Below are 7,699 nucleotides of genomic sequence, written 5' to 3'. Positions count from 1 at the left end.
ACCGAGGCCCAGATCAGACAGAAGCAGCCGGGAGCGGCTTTTTGTAATTGTTTTCCATGAGAATGAAGTGTTTTCCTCACTGCTTCTGCTTTGCTGAAGGCCTTGCATTTTCCACACTATGGGCCTCACGTTCATATAGGAGCACCGTAATCGTCTCCAGTTGAAAAATAAATAAACTAACAGCGGAAACCTAATTATTAGGCAGCGTACAGTTCATAGTTTGTCTTAAACTAACGTTACCACTCATTTAGTGGTTGCCTGGCAACACTAATAAGAAAGTCTGATCAGGGCTTAGTCTGCTGCTCTGATTTTAATATACAGTCTACAGTCACACTAAACCACTGGAGTGCACCGTTTGAACTTGAATCCAGCTGGTGGATGTTTTTTGAGATGACAATCACACAGTAACTCACAATCTAATCCCAATGCAAGGCTTCTGTTACACGATGCATTGTATCGTAACAGGAAAAGGTTTAGCTTTTACAGACTGGAGCCGGTCCCCAGCAACACACTTCCTCTACCTGGACACCTGGCAGGGAGCGTCATTCTGTAGACTTGTATCTGTGTGTCTTATTACATATTTACATACATGAAATTTGGTCTCATTTAATCCATCCTAAGGAGCAGTGTGCTGCTGTGAAGCACCTGCGAAGCAACTGGGGCTTCAGTGTCTCGCTCAAGGACGCTTCGACATGCAAAACAAAATGTTTGCTCTCGGCTATCCGGTGGTGAAGGCGATGAAAGGCCTTGCTGAGGAGGAACACGGGCCGTTTGGGCATCTGGAGGAAGGCGGTGGTGACGGACGGCTGGCTTCTGGAGATTACCTGGGATTCATTTAAATCTGATCCATATGACCAGACTACAGGATCTACCGTAAAGGATCGGCAAACATATTGGACATGATCACACACTGTAAATTATGATTAAACATCTCGCTGCTTTTGTTCACCTTCTTACTGTTTCATGGCACTCAAAATAAATCATTCTTCTTAATTACTGTGCCAAATTTGTATCCTTCTAGTAAAACCGAATACCAACCCCCTTGAACACTCACTCGGGAGACTGTTGACTCATCTTCAACATAATTGGTACAAATTGCAAACAGATACAAGTCCGCCCCGCTTTCACTTCCTCCTCCTTTCACCCATCACCCAGAAAGCATTGCGTACAGTACACTCCTTCAATAAAAGAAAAGAAAGAGAGGGATGAGTCCGCAGGGTCTCCATCTGATTCTCTTCATCTCTCTCCACCTGAGTGCCAGTTAATCCTCCCCTCATCCCCCCGACTCCCAGCTGGATACAAAGGCTCCTTCTGAATGGCAAGCCGCATTAATGCCGAGGAACTTTCCCCTGCTGTCTGTTAGTCAAAGCTGATTGGAGATTACAGGCCTGTGGCGAAAACACAGCCCTCCATCTCAAATCACTTTCCACCCCTTTCTCCCCTTTATCTCTTAATTTATTTATCTTCTTAATCCCAAGTCTCCTCCTTTTCAATGTCATCAACTTTCGATTGCCACTACATTTTTTTGCCGCTATTCGGTGCTCTTCTTTTGACAGCTGAGGGATGAAGAGGAGGAAGCAGGAGAGAGAAAGAAAAAAAAAAAACCTTCCCCTCCTGAGTGGAGCCAGAATGATGTCATGGGGGCATTTGTCCTCCTGGTGTGGAGGCTTCCCTTCCCCTGCTAATTACCTTGTACAAACTCAAATCTGATATGGCGGATATGAGGCCCAAATACAATTATTGTGGGCTAACAAAGAGATATTGAGATTCAGGGAATGAGGGAGAGACTGCAAGTGAGATAGAAGGAAAGGCACACGCATGGCCATGCACACACACACCCAAACACGCACACACACAAACACACACACACACACACACACACACACACACACACACACACACACACACACAAGCACAACCACTTGTCCTTCCCCTCCATTCCCTCAGATAGGCTAATGTTATTACTGGGGTAATTATCCTCATTAGTGCCAGCAGCTGTAGAGAGCACATTGCTTGCTGTTCAAACTCCACCCCGAACCTTTCCGTCTTCACATCCCTCTTTGTATCCACTAGATCTCATTTGGAGACTTTGCCTCCGTCCTTTGTTTGCTAGGTGGGGGCAGTTGTAAAAATAGAGCCCCATCAAACATCTAATAAGCCAGAGGTGCCCCTCTTTTCTAACTTGTTAGAGTCCATTTCGTGGATGAGGGATACTAATGTGTTCTGGCCCTGCGCCACAGAGACATTGGAGGGACGAGCAGCGTGCAAAAGAAGGAAATTCATGAGAAAAATGCGCTCAGGCGCAGAATATTCATACACTATTTCATAATCTGCAAGAAAATGACACCAACAGATTTTGTTATTCTAATGAAAAGGACAACTGTTCGGTTTGGTTTCCATCATGTGCACCTTCCAGGTTTCTTGAACAGTCGACCACAAGATGGCCCTGTTTAGTCAAATAACCATTTTAGTGCTCTCCGGTGGCGGCTACTTGGGCAGCGAGCTCTATTGACACTGCTCTCTCGTCTAATGTGCTTTATGTTCTTTAAAAATAAACAAAACCTTCACAAAAGAAAATTAGCTGTCACTGTCCTCCGGATGCAACGACACTTCCCCAATGGGATGGATATTAAGAGTGAGAATACGTGTTTGCATAACTAAAGGCATTGCCTGTTTACTTGAGTGATGTTCATATCAAAATCACCCTGGAAATGATTCCCTTCATGCTTTTTAACTTTATGCTCCCTCTGCATCTTTACACACAAATTATGAGATCAACAGCTGAATGAAGCAGGCGGCTTTACACACCATCCCTCCCCGCTCTGTGAGATTGCCTTTTGTTTTATTGGCAGGCGCTGGTGCGGACAGTAGGTAACCTGTATACCGCTAAGCCCCGCATCAGGCGCTAAATGTCATGCATAGCCTGTTTTTATTGGCTGATATGGCCTGTTGTACCCTTCTCCTTTTTCCTGGAAGCCATTGTTAAAGAGCTGGTTGTTAATGCGGCTGACCAGATGGGCTCCTTCTCCCCGCAGCTCTGACTGAGGGTGTTTACCATGCACTGGGCTGTGGATAACAGGTGAGGCTGCTGCTGGCTTTTCAACCAATCAGAAGGCAGCAGATGTCTGGCCTTTGCCTGTAAACCTTTATTTGGCATTTGGGGCCTTGTGGAAGTGGGTTTGATAATAACACACTAATCAAAGTGAATTGTGGTTTGTATGTGCAGCTTTTTTTACCCTACACAAAGCTATTATGTGACATGGTCATGCAAGATATAGCAATAAGTCCACACACTGCCTTCAAACCTCCCTGGGCCCAATATACTGAATCCTTTTCAAACTTCAGTTCAATGAATCTGAAGTGTTTTCTCTGTATCCAATACTTCAGATGACAAACCGCCCAGTTATTTAATTTCCCCCTCCTTAAAGTTCAGGCATCATTTCCAGAGATGTTCCCTCGTCCCTTGTGTGACAAAATGCTTCCAGGATTTAGCAGACAAACAGGGAACATTCCTTTCCCTTTCCAATGCAGGTCATCTTGAATTACTGCAATTATCATGGCAACAACAAAGGTAAGGCCAGGCCTGGGATGGTTGAGAGGAGTGGTCTTTTAAAGCGTTGACTCAATCTGCCTTAATGGATGACCTGTGTCTAGCATGCATGTATGGATTAGTTGGGCTGGAGCACCTGTCCCCGTTCTGTCAACAGCAGATCAGGTTACTGGCTACACATTCACCTGGCTGACACAATTTCCTGTGATTGACAATACGCCGGCCGTTTTTCACTGCTGCTCTCACAATGTTGACGTTGCATTGAAAAACTATGAAACAGGTTATTTAAAAAAAGAAAAGAAAATCTGGAAGTATGTTTCTCAAGCTCTCATTACATATACAAAATAATCTCGTATAACACATCAGCATATTCCACAGAACGCCTGTCTTCTAATTTCAAGATCTGGCTCTGGCGAGGCCTCTCAGGTGTGTTATGGAGTTAAGCTGCACAGCGGCCCACTGAAGCGAGGCTGTTGCTGGACTCCACATCCTCATAAAGCAGCTTGTGTCTGATCTGAACTGGGAGACAAGAATAGAGAGAATCTCTTTGCTGCTGAGTATTTCAAGATTATATTATTAAGAATTAGTCAATTGCTTTGTTTTTCCAGATCATATTTATTATGCATATCTTGTGATATGTGCAAGAGAACTGGGAAATTAGAGCAGCTGGCAGGAGATCAAGCCCATCTTCTTCACGCCAAGTTCTTTATCTTCCTAATCAGCGCATATATCTCTTTTGATTTTCCTCAGGGCACAACATTGGAAATTCCCCCTTAGATTTATGGTGGTTTTCCCTCAGAGACACAAAACGAAGGAAGCTGATGTTTCAAAGCATTCAGCCAGCTCCATGGTACGCTCATGTGTAACCATTAACTGATGTTCAAACAAACCCACCCAGCCTTTACCTCCGAAAGGTTAACCTTTAATGCAAGGCTCATTAATATTTGAGTCAGGAGGAAATCTCTACATGTTCCATCCAGCGTGCATAAAGCCCCCTCTGGACGGCCTCATACTCCTGGTGCGGCCTCGCTACTGCTCTGTGTTATTCACTGTCGTCTCCATTATCTCCCTGATGATGAAACGATTAGCTAGCAACCGTTGCGCTAACCACAAAGCTGGAAGGGTGATGGATGGGCTAAGTGATATACTCCGGCGGTTGGTGGGGCGGGCTTTGTTCTGGATCTCTGACACCTTCTATCTTGTGATCCATGCAACCCCCCATTGCCTCCATTCCAACTCCCAGATCCAACCCGGTTACCCCCACCAGCTGCCTCTGACCCCTCTTCATAGCCCTGCCGCTGCTTGCCATGTGCTGGGAGTCAAAGGGTTCCCACCTATCGCTCATCAAAATGGAACCCCACCATCTCGTGCCCCGCGCACTAAATCACAATCAATCGCCGGGCAGACAGAGATGGATTGGGACATCCGCGACCCTGTACCTTTCAGCGGGCCGCCCGCCCTCCAAAGAGCGGCTGTCACTGACAAATAATAGAGGTGATTCGAGGAGGAGTGAGCAGGTCAAGTCTGCCTCCCCTGGAAGGAAGTTGTCACAAAGCAATGGAGGGAAATTCTTTTCTCTTTAGGAGACAACAGTCACAATATCTAATGTCTGACAGAAGGACGCGTGGGGGAGAAAGATTTGCTTTGATGCGACGAAAAAAAACACTATTTAAAAATCTAATTTAAATCTAAAATAATGTGAAGCACATTTTTGAGTGATTTGGAGAATATATTCTGACGTGGATAAATGTTTTTGAGGGATATAAATGTGGTTTGTTGTTACTTATTGAGAATACAGAAGGGTCCACCTCATAAATCAAACCGGTTCTAAAAAGGTTCAATGTTAGATTTGTACAGAGAATGGAGCCTTTTATGTTTATTGGCTAACCAACGAGAGGGATTAGCTACAGAGCTAAGTGCAGGCAGTGTGTGATAATACATGTTTGGCTAACCCAAGGCGACAGCATGCCTTTTTTAATTTAGAAATATCTCTTCCACTGTTTATTTAGCATGAGCGTTTCACTATAAAATAGATTAATTAATCAAAGCACGCCCAATGTGTCAGCTAGATGTCCATTAAATGTCAGTCTTTCTAACAAGCTAACCCTACGGTAAACGTACAACCGTCACCCGAAAAGCTTTTTTTTTTAACGTTAGCTTAGTCAGCCTAATATGGACAGTGCAGTCATGTGTATTTTATTTGAAGTAACTGAGATAATGTTATTACGAGCTAGCCAGGTAAGCCAATGAATTGATGCTATGTGGTAGGCTATCCCTGAGGTCACAAAAGAAAGATGAATTATCTTACTCAATGTTAATAATAATAATAATAATAACCGCTGAACTGTTAAGGGGTGCTGCACCAAGTTCACTATAGAGCCACAAACTATACCTTTGCCATTCACACTCAGATACATGTGTACCGGACTTCTGATCATATGTATATATGTCAATAAGCTTCCTTACACATCCTGATTCCCTTTTTTTTTCTTCTCCACTCTCGAAAATAATACAATCTTGACATTCTGCCTCACATCATGTGTGTTTGAAGAGCGGCTGTCTAGTGCTTCCTGATTTACTTCACAACAGACCGAGTGATTGCATCATTCACATGAGCATTGACAACAAATATCATTCAGACATGTAAAAGTCTCCACAAAGCCATAACACGATGATTGGGAGTGAAAGATCTTATTCTGTATTCACTGCCAAGGGCTCAAGGAGGATCATTCACATGTAGATGTGTCCTTCTGGAAGTGCCTCAGCTATACAATTTCCATTTAGATAAGGTGTATACACAAATAAAGAAAGGACATTGGGTTCTTCATTTGATTAACTAATCATAGTCTTTGTAATTCCACTCGGAGACCTTGAAGGGCAGTGTCGGGCTGTGCACCCTGATTAGCCTATGCATGATTGCTGCTGCTGTGGCACAAATCAGTTGAAGTAACTCAACTCCATACACTACGCAGTGGCTGTGATTAAACAGGCGATTAAGACATAGAGCATTTCTGCTTGTTAAACCCCTATACAACTGTCTATAGCCACAGTATAGTCCCTGATCAACAATAACTGAACGCCACAAGAATTGGAGAGGTGATTAGGGTCTTCAAAGCTCCCTGGAGGGCGGATGCAGGTTGTTTGTGATTAGCTCGAATTTAGAGGTACATTCTGTTCTTATTGCCTCTTGCTGGAGCAGGGAATTCATTATCTGATGCTTAAGCTGCGGGGAGGGAGGGGAAAAAGACACACACAGCCTCAGGACTGATGTAATATCTTCAAGTGAGACGGGAATAATCCACGTTTGTGGAACAAAACATGCCACAAGCGAGGATGCTTCCGGTTCGCGGCATGTTGACAAACCCAATCAAACACTCCTCAACCTCACGACTCAGGGCTCAAAGTGCTTTAACCCTCTTCCCACTTCCCTGCTAGCCCTCTTCATGATGTGCAGTGGTGTCTGTGTATCATCTGAAGGCTGTATAGAAACTCTACAGTCCCTCTCCATGACTGATCTCTTTTGATAGAGCTCATTATGCAAACTGCTCCCAACTCCCACCGCATAATTAGTGCTTAATTAATTTGAGTGAAATCTTTCATCTGTCTGTGTCCGGCCAGCTCCTTCCTTCCATTTACAACATGATATTAATTTCAGAGGGGGGAATGGCAGCCCAGCTGATGAAAAGGCTGATATAATTAATCAAGTACTGTATCTTTTTCCTCCATTTTTTGTGCAGGAATAATAATAAGTGTGATGAGCAGAGTCTGATTAACCCCATTATGCTCCCTAATTAGGGTGATCATTTAATAATCAAAGAAGCAGCACAATTATAAGAGAATGCAAATTATGCCATCGAATGAATGAAGAGCGGGCCAATTCTGGGAATTCTTTGTTTGGAAAATTTCAGCATTCCAAAGTCAAAGGCCAAGAAAAGGTTACTCTCCTAATGTACACGTGCATTATATGTACTTACAATACTTGAGCCCCACATTTTCCATACATTCCTCTGACTCTTAGTAAATCTACAGGCGACAGCCACAACAGGAAGAAATACATGTATAATATATATATATATATATATATATATATATATATATATATATATATCGATGGCCAAAGTACAAATCCTCCTATCTGCAAAATGATCC

This window comes from Taurulus bubalis (genome assembly GCF_910589615.1).
Source record: "Taurulus bubalis genome assembly, chromosome: 4".
Lineage (NCBI taxonomy): Eukaryota > Metazoa > Chordata > Actinopteri > Perciformes > Cottidae > Taurulus > Taurulus bubalis.
This window is presented reverse-complemented; position numbering follows the sequence as displayed.